At 41.6% G+C, this 23897-nt stretch overlaps 1 pseudogene; it reads right to left on the bottom strand.

Moving 5' to 3' along the window:
* Positions 1 to 1701: 1701 nt before the first annotated feature.
* On the bottom strand, positions 1702 to 2165 carry LOC100607134 (annotated as a pseudogene).
* Positions 2166 to 23897: the final 21732 nt, after the last annotated feature.

Below are 23897 nucleotides of genomic sequence, written 5' to 3'. Positions count from 1 at the left end.
TCTGTACCCATAATAATTAAAAATACAAAACTTAAAAATAAAAATATATATGTAAAAAAGTAAAAAAATCAAAAACTAAACAATTAAAAACTATTTAAAACTAAAGATGAGGAAAAATATGATTTTATAGAAAAAGTCATCCAAATAAAATGTCTATCGTTTAAAAATAAATAAAATACAATATTCAATGCTGGCTTTAGGAAACATAAAAAACAAAATTTGTAAACTAGGAAGCCTATGATAAGGAATAATTTGAATATAAAAAGGAAAATGAAGCCGGTTCCTGGTGGAGAAGTGAGGCGGGGTTGTCTGTCACTGTGCAGAGGTAAGGAAAGAGGCGTGGAAGGGAATAGCCTTTGGAAACCAAACAGCCTGTGCACACATTCTTTTAACCCAAGGTTAAGTAATAATATCCTGTTTTCCAGTTTAAAATTTGAGTCACAGAGAAGTTCCATAAATTGCCAAAGGTCAGTCAGTTAGTCAATGGCAGAACTAACCATATTCCAGTGACTCCAAATCAGCTGCTCTTTCCACCTAATTATATTGCATTTTCTTTTGTTTTAGGCCTTCCAACTAGTTTTCAGCCCATCTGAGGATTTCATATCTGCCCAAGTCAATTTGGATTAATGTAGCAAGGCCTTGGGAAACCACATTCATATTTTTGTGCCTTTCTTAGTATGTTGTTTTCCTTCAGAATAATTACAAACTTCTGTGTTTTAATTACAATGACTTTTAGGATGCTGCAGATTTCTTCCAATCAGTTGGCTTTTGTATTTTCTTCCTGTACCTTTTCAGCACAAGACTTCTAAATTCTCTTATACCCGAGTGGGCGTGTTCCTTAGGCACAAACTCTAACTGATAGAGCCTGTGTCCATGGCATGATGGAGGATCACTGAAATAGGCTCTACTGAATATTAGGTGTAAATGCTTCCAGGTAGCCCTTCTTGGTTGACTTAAACTACAAAGCAGTTATTTCTTTCAAGCCATTTGGAGGCAATTTAAAGGCAAAAAAACAATGTGGTCTACATAAAAGTCGTAACTCTGATTTCCATGTGTCATGTGCGTGTTGCACAACTCCACAGATTATTCATAGAAACAAATCAGGAAAAGGAAGCAACTCTGCAATCTGTTTTGATGAAAGAATCACTGAGCATCTCTTAGTTGGCTGATGGTTAGTATCTATGTTTGTTTATAAAACCTATGCAAATGTAATGAAATGGCTCCTTCTATGAAGTGCAAGGAAATAGACGATTGTATTATTACGACAGGTGTGGCTTTTCCATAAATAACTTAAAGGCCAGATTTCTCTCCCCATTAAGAATCACTTCCCTATGCAATTTAGTTCATATTTGTTTCTGAGGCATCACTATTACCACTCATCTGAGATACATAGATTCCCCCTCTCTTCCTTGGTGTGGTGCTCCCACGTCTTCAACGGCTTCTGTGGAGCCAGAGATGGTCAAGGAGGTGGTGACTGAGCATGGGATAAGCTTCACTATCATTGATGGTTCTGCCATTACGCTCTTTACTGCCACCTCACAAGGTTATAAACATGTAGCTGACTATTCTTGTTTTCTTTTTTCTTTTTTTTCCTGCTTCAGGTTTATTTGTACAAATAGCACAGGAAGACACCAGCCCCATGCAGACAGCAGCCCGGGGGGGTCGCACCAGTCCTGTCCTCACGTTGACAGACGGAGATCTCTACTCTGAAGCGTTTGTAGGGGCCTGGGCACCTTTAGGAGCCTGAACTGGAACTGAAGCTGGAGTTGCAGCCTGGGCCTTGGTTTGATCCTTGGCCTTTGGCCTGCACAGCCTGAGCCCCTTGGCAATGCGGGCATGAGCACGCTTCCCAAGTTTGGGGTGGGCAGTGTAGGCAAGTTGATCGAGCTTCCAGCTGACACCCTTTGGGATCTTGGGCTTAACCTCAAGGGCTTTACAAGGGCCTTGATAGCCTCAGCACGTGCACTCATGGCCTTGGCATTGTTAGCCTGCATCTTCTTTAGGCCTTTCTTGTTGTGCTTCTTGGCAATGCTCCTCAGGAACTTGGGGTCCACTCCCTTTAGTGATTAGTGATTGGGGTTTCTTTGTGATTGGGGTTTCTTGATGCCATTTCTGTGCCATTTTCAGGACTGGTTGTGTCTGGTGTGGTTCTTGGACTTGGCCATGTTTGCACCATAAGCCATGGCTCCCATAGCTGACTATTCTTAAGCACGAGGCGAAACCAAAGAGAATTATGATATATTGTGGGAAAAAAAGTTGACCATCCACTTAATATTTCTATAATCAAAAAGAAAAATCTCCAAAGTTAAGGCTTCATAAGCAGAGTCCGGTCCACCTCAGTTCCTAACCTTGTTTCTTGTCCCCAGTTCTACTTTTCTTTCCAAGATATAATGCCCTTTTTTATTCCTCCACTCTTTGAAATCAACACCTACTTATTGGGAAATTTCACTCTTTATCCACAAAGGTTATCACCACAGGACGCATCCTGTTAGCATTATTTTCGAAACTCTAAGCTTATTGTTGGAACTATTAAGAATAAGAGGTCAGTGTGGTGGCTCATACCTATAATCTCAGCACTTTGGGAGGCTGAAGAAGGAGGATCTCTTGAGCTCAGGAGTTTGAGACCATCCTGGGCAATATAGTGAGACCCTGTCTCTACAAAAAATAAAAAATTATCTGGGTGTAGTGGTGCATGCCTGTGTTCCCAGTTACCTGGGAGGCTGAGGCGAGTGGATCACTTGAGCCCAGGAGTTTGAGGCTGCAGTGAGCTATGATGGCACAAATGCACTCCAGCCTGGCCAACATAGCAAAACACTGTCTCAAAAAAAAAAAAAAAAAAAAAAGAAGAAGAAGAAGAAAGTATCAAGTACTAAGCTATAAACCTTAGCCTGCTACCTTGTAAACTAAGTTGCTCCCTTACCCTAAAAAATCCTGGGCATGGGTTTGAATTTATTCCCTGAATTGGCCTAATTAACCTCTTAGACAGCTATCATCCTTCTTGCCAATCTCTATGAGATGAACAGGCCTCATTCATACTTAGCAGTTCCTCCAGTCTCTGGAGAGGTGGGGGGTGAATTATAGGTAGGTCATATTTATGCAGCCATAGGAAAGAAAAGATTTAGTCCAGTGAACAGATTACAAAGTGTTGGTGTATTAATCCTGTATTAGTCCCTTCTCACACTGCTAATAAAGACATACCCGAGATCGGGTAATTTATAAAGGAAAGAAATTTGATGGACTCACAGTTCCACATGGCTGGAGAGGCCTCACAATCATGGTGGAAGATGAAGAGTGAAGGGACTTCTCACATGGCAGCAGGCAAGAGGGAATGTGCAGGGGAACTCCCTTTTATAAAATCATCAGCTCTCCTGAGACTTATTCACTATCACGAGAACAGCATGGGAAAGATCTGCCACCATGATTCAATTACCTCCCACCGGGTCCCTCTCATGACGTGGGACTTATGGGAGCTACAATTCAAGATAAGATTTGGGTGGGGACACAGCCAAACCATATCAAATCCTTAGTAACACGAGCATTTTATGATGTTATAAAATCACTCTTCTTTGTTTTTGTTGTTTCATGAGTGATGGATAACTTCAGAAGATTGTGTTGGGATTTAGCAAGGTTTGAAAGAGGTGTGTTCAAAATTTGATAGATTTTTAACTATTTAAAAATAATTGTTGAGGAGGAGCAGTTCTCATGTGGCCTTCATGCAGAGGTAAATTATAAGTGTAAGGCTCCTGACTTCTGTCTGTCCCTTCACCCACTCTGCCTCACAGTGGCTAGACTGATTTTCGGATTGGTCTATTTGAAATGAATATGATTGAGTTTAATACCTCTATCCCTCTTCCTTTGGGAGTGAGCTGTCTACATGATAATCCCTTCTCCACCACTCCATGGGGTCAGCCTTCTCCCCATCTGCAGGAGGCAGCTCTCACCGAGTACCACCTACCACCACTGAGTTCAGTGGACAATGAGGACACCAACCGCCTCGTTCTGAGTTGTGTCTTCCAACTTCATCTTTAGTAACTCATCTCTTATCTCTTCACCTCCCTGTCTTACTTTTCTAAATGTTCATCACTCTAACTGGGAAGTGAGATACTGTGTATTAGGCCCCCAGCCCTCACAAACTCCGACAACAATGAACACTAAGCTACACAATGTGGATACAAATAAGAACTATTGATTGTTTTTCGAGGTCAGTAGTTTGTATTAGGTAGAAGAAGAAAGGGCAGGTGAATCAATCTTCTTTCCTTCAAGGAACATGTAATGACGCATAAACGGTTAGAAACAATAAGAGAGGGATTATAGGCCTTAAATGAGTGGAGCAGACAGAACTAAGGAAAATTAGAAGAGAAAGATATTGGTTGGAAAGCCTAATAGGAAGTTAAAGTTTCAGCTGAGCTTTAAGGAAAGGTTGGTACATGCATTCCAAAAAGTGCAGAGTGTTCTATTAATGGAAAAGTAAGCACATCAAGCTGGTTCTATTGCAAATAAGTATTTATAATTACATCCTGTAAGTAACTGAAAACTCTATCATTACATTAAAAAATGTAAAACCTTCCGGAGCAGCCGAGTACATGGCAGCAGCTGCAACATCAGCATGTTCCATCTCACTCTTTGCACAGACAGCACAACTGCTAGTGATGTTCACAATAGACTTGGGAGAAATTTTGACATGAAATAACTGTGATATTTAAGGAAGAAAAAGAAACGCTGAAAGTTGATGCAAAAACTGAGGTCTCTCCCATATAATTACAATGAATATGCTAAACAAAGATGGAATTAACTCTGAGGACTTAAAGCCAACAAGAGGAGTTGGCTGCACCTGCATCAGAACAAAATGTGGTTGGTCCCTGACCTGGCATAAGACAGGAAAGTCACCTGTGTGGTAGAATTGTGGGCACAAGCACACACTTCATTCAGGTGAAGGCTCAGTGAGAGACCTGTCCTGTCCCGCCCTGAGAGATGGAGGCTTTTAGATAAGCAGAGGAAAGGGGGTAAGACCCCCAGCACATGGAGGGAAAATGAAAGTCTCAAGCAGGAAAGTATAGGAGATACTTAGAGAAGACAGGGCAGGAGTGCAGAGATTTTGATGTCGATAAACCTTGGTTGACCTTGAAGATTTACCTTTTAATGCCATTATCTCATGTTAATTAATAATGGCAACCTTAGCTTTCTGTCTTCATGGCATTGTGACAACACTGCCTTTCAGCAGCCATAGGGATGTTACTGATCTGCTTTTGCCTGGTTTTCTATGAGTAAACTGTGTGCTGAGCCAGCCACGTGCTGTGACTCAGGCCTTCTTATGACCAGTACCACCAGGCACTCACACTGCTGTTGGCCAAGGGCTGCCTGTGGCCATACAGCAGAGACAAATTAATACTAACACCATCCTTACGTTTGGGAGACAGGCTAACAGTTTACAGGCTCCAGAGCACTTTCATATCCCTTCACATTTAATCCTCGGATCACATCTGGTGTTATTCAGGCACAACTGGAAGGCCACGTGCTGGTGGACCACCTCTGGAATAGCCTGTGTTGAGAGACACATTTGGCACTCTTCCCCCATCACCTTCCTTCTTTTTTCTTCAGAGAACTTGGGACACGCAGTCAAGACACCTTGCTTTCAAGCCCAGGTCTTCTATTAACTGACCATGCGCTTGTGGGCAAAGTCACACCACTTCTCTGGGTATAATTGCATACTGGGTGATTTCTAAAGCCTCTTCCTGCTGCAAGATACTATTACGCTGTGACAAACTGGAGAAGTAGACAGTGGCGATATTGATTGGGAACCTCCTTAAAAATGGAGACCCTGTTATTCAGAGAAGTTAATGGCTTCTAATCCAAGATTACACAGATGGTAAGCAGTAACATCTCTGAATGTTTCATTTAGTGTTTTTTCCACTACATTGCACACATGTGCGTGAGCACAATGTGGATTAACCTTGACCCGTTTAGCTCTAGCTCAGATAACCAGATGCAGATGGAGGAATCCATGCTTTCAGCGAAACTACATTAATTACTTGGACGGTATGTGGCTAAATAAGATTCCACGAACTGACAGCCTGCAGACAGGAGTTGTCCTGAAGCCCTGAAGCCCTGTTTTATTTGGCCTCTAGCATGTTTTATTTAAAAAATTGACATGTTGCTATACTTTAAATTTGGGATATTTACATAAAAATCCAAAATTTCAAGTTCTCTTAAAAAGCCAAAAGATTTGGCAACATGACAATGATTGGCTGAAATGGGCTCATCATTATATTGTCCCTTCACTTAGTGTTTTCAAACTTCCATACTGTTGACATTTTGGACTAGATAATTCTTTGTTGTGGAGAGGCTGTCCTGTGGATTTTGGGATGTCTAGCAGTATCCCTAGCCTGTGCTCAGCAGATGCCAGTAGCACCTTCTCCTCTGTTGTGACCATCAGTGTGACATTTCCAAATGTCCTTTGGGTGGGGGGCACAAAATTCCCTTATGTTGAGAATGATTGCTGTAGGCATTTGAATCGGAATCCTTGGAAAACAGAAGAGCTGGAGAAGATGTAGTCCAGTGCTCTCAGTTTACAGAGAAGGAAACTGAAGCCCAACCAGAGAGGTTAAGTAACTTGCCCACGGTAACACAATTGGAACAATGGTGACAGACCTAGGACTGGAACCCAGGTCCTCTGACACCTTGTGCAGTGCATTTCTCACCTAGATCTGCTTCCAAAGCCCTCACCTACCAACTGTGTGAGATGACGGGTACATTAATTTGCTAATTTCCCACCCACTTTAATTGCTGATCAGGAAGGCCTGACGGCTGCTTTTGCTTCCTTGCAAGTGTGTTCAGAGGCAAGCAGAGCAGCTCCCCACTCCAAGGGAGCATTTCCTGGATATAGGCGGCCCATATTGTTTCACTCAGATAGGAAGGGGTGTTGCATAAACATTTGCCTTATTCTCTGATCCAGTCATTTAAATAAGATTTTTCTCATTCCCAGCCAATTCAGATCATCAGTCTCTTTTGCATTCTTGAATCAACATTTCCTCTAAAGCTGCTAAGAAAGTGTACAGCCAGAAACAAATGTTTGTGTGAAGTCATTTGTCACTCTGCAAATTCCTTAGGAATGTGGTTATACAACAAACAGTTGGATGTTATCATTTATATGCTGCTTAGAATTTGTTTCATCATCTGAAACCTCATCCTTTTTGATAAAAAAAAATATTTAGAAGTATATTAATGATTTATCACAGGAAGTATTTCCTTTTCACAATAATAAATTCCTCTGATGTGAGAAAGTACCTACCAGGCTCACTGGACCAGAAGCCCTGAGTGCTTAGGCTTCAGTTTTGGCTCTGCCACTATCCAAACTGATGGCCTAAACAGGGCCATATCTTTCTCAACGGTGTTTGAGCTACCACTGAGATCCCTTGACACTCTCATATTGTATGAGTCATATTCCGGTTTCATCTACTATAGTCCCTGTGAGCTTTCTCCTATAATTGAGTCTTGTTCTACCTGGTTTGACTACTGCATTTTTGATGGAGAAAGCCCAGGAAACACCTATTGTAAAATGTTACTCCTTTACCCACTTACAGTGGGACCAGCCCACAGGTTAATTTGAAATTTTTCTAGTTGTCAGTGAAATATCTTAGTGAGAAAGTAACTTTGCCAGACAGTAACTTTAAACTCTGCTTTGTGGATACAATAGTCCCCCCTTACCCAAGAGGGATATGGTCCAGCACTGCTAGTGGGTTCCTGAAACCATGGATTGTAGGAACCCAATCAAATATAGTTCTGTTCACATCCACGCACAAATTTTATACCTTTTCCATCCTAACTAAGCACTTGTTATGCACTGTGGCCATAATTTTGCCATTTAAAGGGCAACAGCAAAAATAGCACACATCTTTTTTTTCCTCTTCACAATTTAACAGATAGGTCTGTTTTTACTGTAGGTTTTAGCAACCTCAGCATACAATTCTTTCTTTGTTATTAAGTTGAGAAGCTCCTCCTTTTCACGTAAAGAAGACTATGGTTTCTCTTTGGCGTATCCAAATTGCCTGCATCACTACTCTTGTGGTTAGGACGATTATGAAGTAACGTAAGGGTCCCTTGAACACAAGCACTCTGATACCATGACAACAGATCTGTTAACCAAGAAATCTACTAAGTAAATCACAGGCAGGGAGGGTAAATAGCATGGAGACGCTGGACAAAGAGAGGATTCACATCCTGGGTAAGATGGGGAGGGAGGGCACACAGTTTAAAACGTATGAATTGTTTATGTCGGAATTTTCCATTTAATATTTTCAGACCACGGTTGACCGCAGGTAACTGAAACCACAGGAGTGAGACGACAGGTAAGGGGTTACTACTGTACGTCCTTCTTGGATGTCCTACTGAGTGTCAGAATCATTTGAGAATGCAACGATGTAGGAATCAACTTCCTCCTGCCTCCCACTCCCCTTAGTCCTCCCCCTCAATGTGGTAGGACTTTTAATATATTGTGACCTGAAGTTTACAGTGGACTGTTGTGTGACCACTCACTACTGCCATAAATGTGTTCTTATTTTCTTGGCTTCTATCCTGGCACGTCTCTCTCTGGCACAGTGTCCGTCCACCTGAGCTTCTAATTGTCTCCTTCCTTTCTTTCCTCTGAACTTGATAGGGGATCAGAGCATGAAAGACAGGTGGCTCTAAAGAATAACAGAATTGCCACATATGCAAGAGTTGTGTGTCACCTCCCTTGTGTAATGTTTGGGTGGGCTTGATCATAAGGTCCATTTGACAAGTGGAGGAGGAGAACAAGTGGTACAGAGGCTCAGATGCATGAGTTGGAAAAATGAATAGAGTGTTAAGGGAGCTGCAATTTGGACTCACCCAAGACACGCCAGATTCTGAACACAGAGCTGTAAGACTCCCTGCCAGAGAAATCCTGATTAAGATTAGTTGAGGCACTGGGCAAGGCTGGGCCCATGGATAAAGTCTTCAGTACCCAGAACTGAGCAGGTCCAGGAGGCCAATACAAGCAAGTCACTTTATCTCCTAACGCCACTCATTTATAATCTGACCCTTATTGTAAGTCTCTGTGTGAAGGTATATTTTTCTTTTATCTCTTTATCAAGAAGGAAATCAAATTGACTAACTTAAATTTTTGCTTATTAAAACAACGTTAACAATTAGCATTGAACATTGACTTTATGTCTCACATTCTGCCTGTATTATTTTAGCAGAAGATCACAGGGAAGTTTAAGGGTAATTGTTGGCTGTTCTTGAGTATGCCTTCTTCCTTGCTTTGTTAATGAAATGAGTACGGAGTTTTAACTGGGTCCATGGTATCCCAGCTAAAGAGTACATCTTCCAGCTTGTCTTACAGCTTGATGTGGCCATGTGACTAAGTGCTAGCTCACTGGATGTGAACAGAGAAAGTGTAAACAACTTGAGGTTTATGCCCATAAGGAAGGATTGTGCCCTCTCCCTCCCCTTCTCCCTTCCCTCTGGCTGGAAGGTGAACGGGAGGCAAGAGTTGAGAAAAGACAATGTAGCCACGAGATGGAAGCTGAGTGCTGAAGATGCAGAACAGGCCAGACTGTGGAGCCATCCTCTCAGCTCTAGACTGATTCTATTCAGACTAGCATGAGAGAGAAATAAATGCTTGCTTCTTTTAAGCCACAATTATTTTGACTTTTGTTATAATAGCCACACCTGTTTCCTAACTGTTACTGCTATTCATTTTGTACCATTTGTGCAAATGAGCATCTAAGCCTCAAAAAAGACAAATAACTGGTCTAAAATTGCTTCTGGAGTGGTCCCCTCATACAGCTCAAATACGACGCTTTCTAGTCGAATTCCTCTCTGCTATGGAAATGCCACTGAAATCATACAGTCCTTTCCCCACACCAAAGGAATGCTCAGCTCTGAACAAAGGGTGCCTTCTGGAACATGTGCCTGGCTGGGCTTTCTTATGTGTGAGCCCATGTCCAGGGTAGGCAGGGATGCATTCTTTGTTAATCTCCAACCTGGGACTCCACCCACATCACAGGCCGGGTTCCTGTGGATATTAAAATAACCAACGTGGTGGGTCAATAAATCATAAAAATTATCACACTTACCTAGTATCAATATTACTAGCATTTAAGGGCTTGTGTTTGGAATGTTATATATTTTTAAAAAAGGTTTTAGCACTGAAATAAAGAATATGTTCCAAGTTACTTAGTGTGTTGACTTAAAATTTTTAAATATTGCATGTTAGTGAGATTTGGGTTGTGAGAGCCATGATGGCATCTCTGATTTACTTTTTTTTCAGGGATACTGAGGGACTACTTGTGAGATGGCAAAAAAGAGATATGGCAACCAGAATTTCCCTCAGTTGCCCCTGACAAGTTCTCCTACATCTTCACACAAAGTAAGAGGGCCGCCACTTCCCAGTGATCTCAGCACTCCGAATGCCATTTGGAAAATTCTGGACTTGGATTAAGCACTACTCAGGCAGGACAGTTCATGGTTATCTGTGAGCCATGACTTAAGGCCCATCATCTCTGAAGCTATTTCCAAGTTAGTCAGCATGATACGGACAAACAGAGGGAGAGGCAGAAAGAGGAATTTCTTTTCCTGCAATGTATGTGTTATGTTAACAATAGAATACAATGAAGTTAAGGAATCATGTATGAATATAAATGCCCCTGCATCCCCACTGTGTTCAGTACTTTATGTATTACCTTTGTCTTTTCCATAATATGCTTCTTACACATTCCCCCACTCTTTCCACAGTTGTCTGTGAATTGTCAAATGCTGTTGACCTAGAGCATCGGGTTCTCATTTGCTAGACTTTTTTTTTTTTGTAGTTTATTATTCTTTACCTCTGTTTACTAAACTCCAGCATCTCACCTACATTATGTAACTTTTTATCAAAGTTAAGTGAAACGTAGATCTTGAATTTTCTTTCTTCAATAATTCTTTATTGCTTGTGAAATATATTCCTATAATATTGTATATGTGACCAGAGGACCAGATGGGACAGGGGAAGGAAAATGATTTTTAAGTGATTCAAGGCAATGCTTATTGTCTGTCAAGTCAGGACTATGAGGCCACATAACGTGGAAGTAAGGCAGGTACATTTCTTCACCTCTGAACATTCTTGACCGGCTACTGTATGCCACAGCCTAGGGATAAAAACTTGATGAAGGGTCTACCTCTGCCTCTGGAAGCTTATAATCTGTGGGATAGCCAAGTAACAAGGGATTTCAGAACAGTGTGCTGGATGCTGCCATGGGGATAGCCACAGGGTGCTGGGGGAACAGGCAGTAGTGATACCCAACTTGGTCTTGGGAGAATCAGGGAAGGTTTTCTGGATGGGAGGGTGGTGTTTAAGTGATACCTGAGTAGAGGCTGTCCATGCAAAAAAGTGGAAAATATCATGGCAAGCTTCCAGAGATGAGAACGTTTGGGATCGTCGACTAGTTCCATGCATCTGGAGCATAGAGTGGAAGTAGCTGAGAACTGAAATCCAAAGATGGGGATGAAAGCAGAGACTGGATTAAAAATCCCTGAGAGCCAAGATATTAAGTAGGTAAGGGGCAGAGGTCAAAATAAATGGATCCAGCCAGTCTGAGGAAGATTCACCTACACCAGTGCTGCAGTTTGAAGCTGGATAAGAAGAAGGGAAGGAAATCAACATTTTTGAGTGTGTACCATATACCAGACACTGTGCATTACCTAATCAAATTATCACACAAAGCTTTTAGGGGGTATAATTATCACCATTTCATCGCTGAAAAACATGGCCTCAAAAGATAGCATGATAGGTATCACACAGCTTTTGAGTAGTAGGTCTGGGATTCAAATTCAGGCCTAATTCCAAAGTCTGTGTTCTTTCTGACCATAGCAATGACTCCAGAGCAACAGGCCAGCCAAGAGAGGGCAGGCTTTAATGAACGGGATAGAAGCTACAGTGAGTCAGACTCGGGCTTCAGGTAAACACATGGAGGTAGGGTAACAGCTGGCACAAGACTTCCAGGAAATGGGCAATATTTGGAAAGATGTGTCAACAAACTGCCCAGGCTGTGGGGGCATGAGGTCCATAGGTCAAAGTTTAGAAGAATAAAAAGGCAAAATCAAATTTCTATGTAGAAGAAGCTAACTAGAAGTTGATATAGAAGCATGAAACTAGACAGAAGAGGGGAGGAGTTAGAAGAAGAGACAGTGCCAAGTGCCATGCTGAGAGGCCGAAGCTACAGAAAAAGTGGCCAAGGAGAGAGGCTCCTGGTGATGGGGTGGCTGAAAGACTTTAAAGAATAGAAGTGTCTTCTAATCTTTAAAGAATAGAAGTGTCTAATATGTAATCATAGGTTGTTTGGTTGATGTCCTGTATACTCCAACAGTTGCCCCAATTCTCCTGTTAAAATCCATCCCACACATCACACAGCCTTGTGTTTGAGACAGGCTCCAGTAGAACGTCCAAACAGGAAGACGGGGAATGTTCGGTGTGGAGTGACAGGGTACACAGAACAGGGAGCAGGCACAGAAAAGAGAGGGAGCCCATAAATGGAGTGAGTAGGCCTCAGCCAGAGGTAGCCAGGAACATTATAAACAACCTGCCCACATGTCAAAGATTAGCAGAGAGTTTGAGAGAGTTGTTAAATGGCTCACCACATAAGGAATGAGAATGCAAAACAATTTCATTTGAATCCTGAAAGGGCAAGCTGACCTCCGCTGATGTGTGGCTTATGAAAAGAAGATATTTCTAATAGAGCTGATCAAGGATTAAGTAGGCAACCTTGGACAGCAGTTAATTTTCCACCCCTGGGAATGTGTAGGCAAAGAGGACACAGACCCAGGCATGGCAGTGGTAGGACAGATTCAGGTGTCAGATGGAGACAGACTGCATAACCCATCGAACTCCCTCCCAACGCTGAGAGTCCAGCCTAGGAAAGCAAGTTTAAGGCTCCCAAATGAATTAAGTATCCATGCAAATCGGACTTGCATAAGGGAATGCACGTCTGACAAAACTCAGAGTGAATGAGTCAATAGGAAATCCACCCAAACAGGTTAAAATTAAAACTGAACCATTAACATCCAAGAGAAGGACAAAGCTGCCTTGCTAGTAGTCAACTTTCTGATTCAATCCAAGCTTTCTCATGTGTTTCCTGCTCCTCTTAATGAGTCACTTGGTTTAGGCAGTCTAGGATTTGCTTTCAGTGGATAAACTTACCTTACCCAATGGAGATTTAGGTTTCAGCACCTGCTGAAGATGCATCTAACCTGTTGAGGATTTTCTTGCATTTTTAGATTCATGCCCGGGCCTAGCCATCTTTTCTCCCAGCCATCTGTTCATTAGTGATATCCACCAGGCTGGAGGTGTCTTGAAGGAATGAAAGTCCACCAGCTTCAAGAGAAAAGGAAACAAAAGTGAAGCAAGAAAGATTGAGAACAGCAACGTAGGCAGAAAGCTGGTGACAATGAGCTCTCTTCTTTCCGTGACCTGGCCAGCAAGAAACAAGCAAATGCTGTTACAACCCCTTAGACTGTGTGCAAGGACAGGGTACACACCAATTGCTAAAGCACATGTTAAAAGGTTAAAATTTTAAACAATTTCTTAGATTTTCTCTTATACTGTGCTCAGAACAATATATGCAATTTAGAGGAAAAAAAAACCTAAGTAAATATGATATTCTGCTAATGCTCTTTTATGTGTCAGCCAGGAACGAAGATAGCTTGGGTACATGAAATTCATAGACAAACCACACGTCTTAAAAAAGCAGACTTTATTGGTTTGAATTTCAGCATGAAAGGTATTTCTGCACCCACCCATGGTAGGGCAACAGTCAGAATAGTCAGAAGTCACGAAGGAGGAGGAGGCACAAAGAACCTACAGCAACCACAGACTAGATCGTCAGCCCTAAGAAATTGACTGTAGACCTCAAATAGTTGCTGATATTTGAAATAAGAATAAAATTTCCCATATGCAACCAGTCTAGGGAGGCATTCTTGGTGACATTTTCAAATTGTCCCATATGCCACAATCCTCCACTGAGCAGGGCTGAACACATCTCCAGGGGTCAAACCCACATGGATTAGATTTGAAAGACCACGAAGTTCAGTTCTTTCTCCAGAATGTCCTCCCTTTGTGGAAACTAGAAGTAAATTAACAACCCCACCTAGTAATTCCAAAAGATAGAATCACATTTAAGCTACCCCTTGGCTTTAGAAATGTTTTTCTTCCAAGAAACTACTTTTGAAATAAGTAAAAAATGTTAAAGCTGACCACTCGTCTTTTTATCTTAACAAGTACTTTTGAATCCTTCCTCCAGGCCACCATGCTAGACATGGAAGATACAAAGATCTATTGATGCCTTTGAATAACCTAGAGTCTCTTGTTCATACAAACAAGATTAAGATCCAATAAATTAATCACAAAGTGCAAGTGTGCACCCTGTGCCTAAATCTGCCCCCCAGGTATTGGGAAAAGCCTCACAGCAAAGGTGGAGCCTGAGCCAAGCAGCTGATGGTGAGTGGGAGTTTATCAGATGACAGGTGAATGGCATGTCAGAAGGAGGGAATAGTATGTTGCAAAGGTACCAAAGCGGGAGAGAGTAGGACAGTGGCTTGAGGACAGTAAGTGGCACCAGGGTCAAGGGAGTATGTTGCATGCTGTAGTCATGCAAGTGTCTTCCTGGAAAAAGAACAAATGCACTGTGGTAAAATTCAAGTGCATTCCTATACTTAAAATTCAACAGATCTAAAGATAGTAATTCAGAACAAAAGGAAATTAAAATATTTGAGCAGTTTCTTTGTGACACCTGAAAACAAGTGCCAGGGGATTTATGAGGTATTGTCTCTAGGATAGGGTCGCTTCATGGGCCTGTAGCCTGCCATCACTCAGGGACCCATGCTGAGAAGCCTCGGCGCTTGGGCAAATGCTCTGCCCTTGCTGTCTTAAAATTCTTTAGTACACTTTGAACAATGGGCCTTGGCTTTTCATGTTCCATTTGTCTCCCAAAATTATGCAGCTGATCCTGAGAACAGAACATTTTCAGATAACTTGAAATAGCTCGGTATTGTTGTATTTAAAGTGGAAAGAGGGAGAAGTGGTAGATGAGGTTGAACATGTAGGCAGTGGCGTATATTGAAAGGGCTGGGAGCCTCACTAAAAATTTAAAATGTACCTGTAGGATATAGAAGGTCATTGAAGAATTTGAGCAAGAAGTAGCATGAAGAGATGTGCTGTTTAGATCACTCTGGTGTAATGAGTCGATAGAGTGGAAATACAACAAACAGTTTCCCGTTTAAAATAAATGCATTTTCCTTGTTTGAATTTCGTTTCTTGGGAATAAAGTTTTGATCCGTGTTAAAAGTCTATACGAGGAATAATTGCTGTGATTAACCTACACCTTAGGGTAAATTAAGATAGCAAGATCTGTGAGCTCTTTTGAGAACTGGATGTAGGAAAGGGAGAACAGAAAACAGGAGGCAGAAGGTTCTGTGTATAGATGGGCAGGCCATACAGAAGCCGGGCTTTCGGGGAAAAGCTTAGCCGTCTCTTCATTCTGCACAAGCCTAGCCTGATGACACATAGAGATTTTTTTTTTCCCCCAAAAATGGCCTTTTAGCATTCTCCCTGCCTGTTTCATTATTGCAGCGTTTCTCAAAGTGTGTTCCCCAGGAAATCAGCATCTCCATCACCTGGAACTTGTTAGAAGTGCACTCTCTGCTCCACTCTAGTAGCACTGAATCAGAAACTCTGGGGCTGGAGCCCAGAAACCTGTTGTTATAATCCCTCTGAGTGATCCTCAGGCAGCCAGGAACTGTTGCTTCATTGTAAATTATCTCTGCCTCTAGAACTCAGATATTATAAGAAAAATGGTGGAAATGCCTATTTAGTATGAGAATGAATAATCAAAAGTGATTTTAATATCAAAAAAGTTCAGTCTTGTTCTAAACATATTTTTACATGAATGTACATTCAGCGAGTGATCTAGGGCATACATGATTGCAAAATCTTCATAGGTGATAATGCCATAGTTCTAGGATGACTTTAAAAGGGCATATATTACTGCACGAGCAATGAATCATAGCTTCTGCAGTTAATGGTCGTATTTAACAAAACAAAATAACGATGATTCTTTTCTTCTTAAGCAAGCATGGAAGAATGCTTTTCTTGTATCATCATCTTCTAAAGGATCACGTCTGCTGATAGTGCTGGAATTTTTCATTTCTTTGTGACTTACATTGTACCAGTAATATTGCAGCTATGACAATACATGTCCAAAGGTGACACAGCCTATAAGGTTTCTGAAATGCAGCCTGATTTGCTGCTAAAACCAGCATTTCTCAGATTCTTTCCATTGTCCTCCACGAGTAATCCAATATACAAGGAAGGATAAAAGACTAAACACTTTTGTGATAATCCAAATTTTTCCAATGGAATTTTAAACAGTTTGACAATTCAGTCTTGTTAAAAAGTGATATAAAATAAATGCTTCTTTGCAAACAATTGTCCAATAAATATTTTAATTCTGTCTCATATTCTCACAGTGGATTGTTTTCTGAGTCTTTCAGTGGAATTCTTTCAAATTAGAGCTCAATGATCTTCTTTATATTTTATCCAAGGTTTGAAATACATGAACCTGTCTCTACTTACTTGAACAATGGCCTCTATTATGGTGTCTTTTTCTTTAAATCCAAATATTATATTCAGCATTTTAGGAATTCTCTATCCCAAATACAGCCAATTAAATTGTCTATAAGTTATTCAGAGCCTTAGAGAATGAAATGAAATGGGAGTTTGTACTTTGAAATGAGTTCAAAAATGTGTACCATTTGTCAATGCTAATCTCTGTCGAATAGGCCTCATTATCTTCTGGTTCTGCCTCTAACAGATGAAATAATCTGACACAGACTTCTTTAACAGAGATATTTCTTGCTAGGAGAGGTCTGGCCTTTCTCAGCAACTGGGAATCAAACTCTTGACCCTGAAGGTGGGAGAAAGTACATGATGCTTCTTGGTGTCATGATAAACCAGAAAAAATTTGAAAACATCTCCTGGGATAAACAAGAGGAGACATGGGTATTTGTATTGTTTTTCATCAATATTCAGGACTAACTGAGAGCTGATGACCAGGCACTTTAGCACAAGAGAACACTGAGTCTGAAACTTTGGAAAACCTGGAGATGACGGCCTCAAATGGAAATCTCCCATCAGTGGCCTGGTCTGATGTTGGCATCGTAAATCTGAGTTGAGACCAGAACCAAAGTGGTCACTATCCTTTCCTTTTCAATTAGTGTTCAGCCCAACCTCCTTTCTGCTGAACCTGAAAACCTGGGACCCCAACCCAATCTATGATTCTGTGGTTCTGTTCCCCCTGTCTCCAAAACCTTGATGAAACAAAGAAGGAAACAAGTATTAATTAAACAGTTTGCAGGAAGGAATGAAAGAATGATGGTCTCTCTCAATCATTTCTGGAATATTTGAATAAAAAAATCTTGAGTTAGTAAACTTTCAAGCAGCAAGAAGACAATGTTTGTGTGCAAGCACCTCTTTTGTAAAGTAGAGAAGTGGGGTTCACAAATTCTTTTTTCTCCCCAACCACACCCTCTCCCTCCTTTTGGCCGGGGGCAAGGGGTGTCAACTGATACTGCTGTCTTCCTCTTCCATTAGATTCTTGTCTGATATCTAAAGACTAGACTGTTCTGTCTGAAATTCATCCCTCAGTCAAAGGGTGTGATGGGAGAAAAAGGAAAATGCCCACTGAATAATTCTTCTTGAATGCACTACAGCGACTATAAATTACTGATATGGTTTGGATATTTGTCCCATCCAAATCTCATGTTAAAATTTGATCCCTGGCCAGGATGATGGCTCACACCTGTAATCCTAGCACTTTGGGAGGCCGAGGTGGGCAGATCACTTGAGCTCAGGAGTTCGAGACCAGACTGGACAACGTGATGAAACCCCATCTCTACTAAAAATACAAAAATTAGCGGGGCATGGTGGCTCATGCCTGTAGTCCCAGCTACTGGGGACGCTGAGGCATGAGGATCACTTGAGCCTGACTGAGCCTAGGAGGTGGAGGATGCAGTGTGCCAAGATTGCACCACTGTACTCCAGCATGGGCAACAGAGCAAGACCTTGTCTCCAAAAAAAAAAAGTTCCCCAGTGTGGGAGATGGGGCCTGGTGGAAGGTGTGTGGGTCATGGGAGTGGATCCTTCATGAGGTGCTTGGTGTAGTCTTCACTGTAATGAGTCAGTTCATGCAAGAGCTGGTTGTTTAGAAGAGTGTAACACCCTTCCCATCTCTCTCTTGCTCCCTCTCTTGCCACGTGGCACATCTGCTCCTCCTTTGCCTTCTGCCATGATTGGAAGCTTCCTAAAGCCCTCACCAGAAGCAGATGCCAGCACCATGCTTCTTGTAGAGCCTGCAGAACCATGAGCCAAATAAACCTCTTTTCATTATAAATTACCCAGCCTCAAGTATTCCTTTAGAGCCATGCAAAACACATATAAAAAATTCATTCTCCAAACCTTTAGGTGTTCCTCATCCTAAAGGACCTCTGTTAGTTATGGTGTCATCACCTTCTTGGCCAAGTGAAAAGTTTGGAGATGTTTGATCCCCTCACGGGTAGTTCAGATGTCATGAGGGCATGGAGTTTCCACTGGGAACAAAGGGAAGAGAAGGTGTTTTGGAAGAGAGAGGTTAATTCTCGGCCTGGAGCATGTGAGGAAAGGCAGGAGATAGGGACTGAGGTGCAGGTTTTGTGCAGGCAGGGTCAAGTGTAAGGATCCAAACTAGGGCAGAGGCTAGAAAATGAGTGAAGAGGGTGAGAGGAGAAAAAGGGGCTCCAGAGTCTCTGCTGTCGTTTACCAGTAACTGGTGAATGAGTGGGTCCCCCTCCTTCACTGGTGAATACCCCTTGGCAGGACATTCCTCCAACCCCCTAGACTTGAGAAATGTTCCTATTTTCTTTTCTCCTCAGCTTCCAGTGAGAATGTTTCCAGGTGGAAACACCATAATGCATGGGATTATTTCACAGACAGGACAAGGTTGTACCAGAAAGGCTGGGGTCAGGAGGTGTCATGATCCCATCTCAGAAAACACACTCCAATAAGCAACCAAAAAAGTAATTTGAATTAATTCATAGTTTTATTCAGTCCCTCTGAAACAGTTCAAAATGGGACAGGGGAAGAGAAAGTGCATTTTCATATCATAGAAAAGCAGCAAAACGTTGTACAAATTCATTCTCCCTTAACTTCACCACTTTTTGTGTCCACCACTCCTGTATCTTCTGAAGCTTTCCCTCATTTTTCAACTCCCAATCTTAATTCCCATTCTCTTCCCAATATAAATATACTAGTTTCTCCAGGTCACCCCAGTCATTTACTTACACCAAACTTCATAATAAGGTCTAGGTGAATGTGTGATTGCGTGGCGGGAGGACATTTTGATTTGTCTTCTGTCTTCCCCCGCCAGAGTGTGAACTCCTTGGTGGGTTAGGGACTTCACTCCCTTCTGCCTGGAGCAACACCTGGCTTGTACTGAGTACTCAGTGACATTCATTAATCAATGAATATGCTTATAGTTTGTATCCATGTTCCCTAAGGGGTAATTACATTGTTTGCAGCTGCACTTACCCACCTTATACTGGGAATTATTTTGTATATTAAAAGGCACAGCACTGAATAGTGAGAGAAATTCGTTTTCTTCTGTTTCCATTTAATGATTTGTTCGGGGCCCTTTATATCTTTGCAAATCCAGTTTCTCTATCTGTTATTGGAAACAATAACACACCTGAGAGACCATCTAAGACCTATTAACATACAGAACTTTGAGCTTTTCACAGTAAAGGTCAGTGGCATTATCATTGTTGTCTCACTGCTTTTAATGTTAATAGAGACCAGCTAAGAATGATGACTTGAGTCTTCAAAATGAATATTCAAACTTAAAATTGCTTTCTCTAGTCTAGATAGTACTTCCAAGGAAAGCTTTTTTCAGATGATTTTACTTCGGTATCAATGGCCTCTCTCCTCTGTATAGCACGTGAATAGAAGAGTAAACTAACTGATGAAATATTTTATCACTTGGTCTAACCAGGGGATAGGAAAATGTCCTCATAGTCAAATTGAGCACAAAGGAAGGCATGCATCTGGGCACCACATCCAAAGAAAGCCTCGCTTTTAAATATATATTTGTGTGCATCTCAAAACATAAAAACTCAGTATTTTTAAAATACATTTCCATAGCTAGAAAATGTCTAAGGAGAACGCGTCTTCTCCAGAACAAAGATCTTCTTTTCGCTCTCTGCCCTCAGAGAAAATAAGATGACCGAAAAGATTTGAGTTTCCATAGCCTCAGCAGTTGCAAGTAGGAAGCTGAATAGAAACAACTTTTCACCAATGGAGATGATCTGGTGCTAAGTGCCTCATTGCCCCACTGGAAATTTGTTTTCAGAAACGAAAATCAATGGGAAATCCTTAACCTGGGAAGGCTCTGAGCTTTAGCAGTTGCGATAGCAGAGCTGGTAGCATGCTAACAAAGGTCATGGAAGTAAACCATACATCAGGGAGCACATTTATTATAACGGGATTAGGGAGCACATTTATTATAATGGGATTTATTATAATGGGATATTACAATCATAATTTCAATTAGGGATTACAATTGTTGCTAACAATTGTAAGCATAGAATGGCTCTATCTAAGTTCAAAAGAAATTAGGAAAATTCTCAGGACACCTCTGGGAGGAGCGGGAAGCATTCCCTATGCTAGACATTCCTGATCATCCCATCAGAAAGTGGAGTGGTCTAGAGTCTTTGATAAAGAAAGGTCAGAGATCACCAGCACATTTGACTTGGTTCACCTCCACCTGCCGGAAGACTCCCCGAGAACACTTTTTCTTCTCTCCCTGATCAACTCAAAGAGTGTAGCAGCAGGAAAATAGCATCTTACTATAAAACAGATAAGGATTTCTATCCTATACTCCCAGAAGAATGGTTAATGGGTGGTTAAATTGTTACTGACTTAATTCAGTACGCTCCTGCAACAGAGTATGTACTTAGCAGCCTGGTGAATTAGAAACTGCTCTTCATTAAGGTGACAGTGAGTAAGCCTACTTGAAGCTTATCTCTGTTGTCAAAATGATAACGATATAATCATTATTATACATAGAGAAAGAATAATGGTAGAGCGCATGAGTCATGGAATCGGTGCCTGCTTTTAATTCCTGATGCCACAGCTTACAGGCTCTCTGATTCCCAAGCAAGTTACTCAACCTCTGTATGTTTTAGTCTGTTCAACTGTAAAATAAAGATAACCACAACAGCAACAGCAAGTAGTTTATAGTGTTTATTATGAAGTGCCATGCCAAGCCTTATCTTAGTGTTTCATCTTCATCGACTAATTTAATGCTTTCAACAACCCTATGAGGTGGGTACTTTTGTTACATGACTCCTGAATCTTTTCTTCTCTACTACAGTGAGTCCCTAGAAATACTCGATAAACATGAAGGATGCTGATGTGCTTTTTGAGCTTTATTTCATTTAATCCTCACAGCACTGTGATGCAGAAGGTGCTCTTATTTTACCCATTTGTCACTTGAGATGACTGAGGCACAGAAAGGTTAACTAACTTTCCCAAAGTCAGGAAGTGGTGGTGTTGAGAATTATAGGCCATCAGACTCTAAATACCATGTTCTTGAATATAATACATCCTATCAGAGTTTCCCTCATTTGTTAAAAGGGGATAAAACCAACTCAAATCACATGTTTGTGAACGGGAGGCATTTGGAAAGGATGACTGAAGGGCTACCTTCAAGGCTTGCATCAAAATAAACAGAACTGATAGACACAATCGAAGCTCTGGCTTTAATTTTGTTGTTGTTGGTTTCTTTTTCTGTGGTACAGGATTTTATGATGACGTTTCCATGAGAAAAGGGATCGTGTGGTCGTGTAAAGTAATCAACAAAAAGAATGTAGGAAAGGGTACTGGTAAGTCATATGAGGAAATTGCTCACAAGATGTTTGTCTCTGTACTGACATGAAATTCCCCCGAATGTTCTGTTTCACAATCTACAAGATGGAAGAACGTTGCCTCTAGAGGACGCCAAAGTGATCATGGCACTTAAAAAAATTTTTTTTTTTTTAATCTTCCTTGTTTCTATAGATGTGGCATAGACTCCCTGCATCTCTGAGGGTTTCTGGATGATCCTTAAAAATCCCCTCAGGGCTTTTGTCTGGTTTGGAGTGTGAGCCAGGGTCACCCAGAAAGCTAAATGCAGCTGCTGGGTGATAAAAGTCCTGTGGTAAACTGAATTCCAGCTAACCACAGGCGGCAGAGAGCATCTAATGCAACCACAAAGTGGTTTGCTGGCACAGAACTTCCCCAACCCTTGGAATGAGATACCAGGGGATGTTGTTTAGTCTCCATCTTGGAGCTCTTTCTTGTAGCAAGAGGAAAATTCTGACATCCATCAATCTGAAATATTTGAGCACAGCTTTATGTGGAGATGAACATGTTTTCTGTAGAGGAGATGCTTAAACAGTTAATTACAAAACAGGCCGGCATAAACATGCTGCTCGGGATTGACAAACTGTAGTAGAGTATCAGAGCTCTTTGGAATATGACAGAGTTATTTTTCCAAAAATATGAAATTAAGTTTTAACACAAAATTTTAAGCTCTTGGTGAACCTCCGGAGTCTTCAGGTATGCATGCCACCCCGAGCATGCTGTCAGCTCAACTTGCAGTCCTTCCAACAGACATCCTCTGTCAAGGTCACTCTGTGGAACTTGCATAGAACCCCTGGCTTGTTGCAATCAGGTGGCCGCTTTCAGGACTTTGTTCTGAAGAAACTGAAAAGGACAGCATTAAGACCTTGAGTTCTTTCCTGAAAATATTGCCACTGCTTATTCTTTAGCACTGCCTTTGAGCTAGAAATGGACGTACTTAATGGCTGGTATTCACTGAAAAATGAAAACTATGTTAAGTTTTTAAAAACTTTAATGGAGAGGGATGAGGCTGTTGCTTTAGCTCTTCAGTGGCCTTGGTTGTGTCCATTTTTTTTTTTTTTTTGAGGACTTGGAGCAAAAGCCTATTTCATGCTCGTTCCATGATTCCTGTTAGGTCTTTCTTCTCCAGCCACTGGTAACCTAGAATGGAATGGCCCAACTGTCTACCTTCTGTGGGCTATAGCAAATGCATGAACTCTACTTTCAAGGGGAAGAAGATTCTGGCCTGGGGCTTTTAAATTGCCCCCAGGGGTTTTCTAAGTTGCTCTGTATTAAAATGTTCACAGTTTTGGGTAATGCTGTTGGAATTGGGAACTGAGTGGTGCCATCCAAAACCCTGGGCCCCGTCCGGCCACAACACACTGTTGTATCTCCCACTCACATACCTAATTTCAAGCCATCAAAGCATGATAAAGCTTATGAATAGAATTCTCTGCCATTTGCTCAGCTCCAGGTCCTATAGCAGGTGCACGAAGAAAGTGGAACAATCAACATTCTCTGTTCTTTCTTTGATTCCTTCAGTGTAAGAGGTAAGGCTGCCCTAGCACTTTGGGAGGCCGAGGCGGGTGGATCACTTGATGTCAGGAATTTGAGACCAGCCTGGCCAACATGGTGAAACCCCGTCCCTACCAACAATACAAAAAAATTAGCCGGGCATGGTGGCACATGCCTGTAATCCCAGCTACTCAGGAGGCTGAGGCAGGAGAATCACTTGAACCTGGGAGGCAGAGGTTGCAGTGAGCCAAGATCATACCACTGCACTCTAGCCTGAATGACAGAATGAGACTTAAAAAAATAAAAATAAATAAAAATTAAAAAAAGGTCAGGCTGTTCTTGGTGTGGTATGGTGGTATGGCTTATAGCTAGCCATGCGGGACTTCACTCCCTTTCACGGACACAGTTCTCATGCAACCCT

Source organism: Nomascus leucogenys, chromosome 23, assembly GCF_006542625.1.
Source record: "Nomascus leucogenys isolate Asia chromosome 23, Asia_NLE_v1, whole genome shotgun sequence".
NCBI classification, from domain to species: Eukaryota; Metazoa; Chordata; class Mammalia; order Primates; family Hylobatidae; genus Nomascus; species Nomascus leucogenys.
Note: the sequence above shows the minus strand (reverse complement) of the source record. Positions and strands in the feature narration are given on the sequence as shown.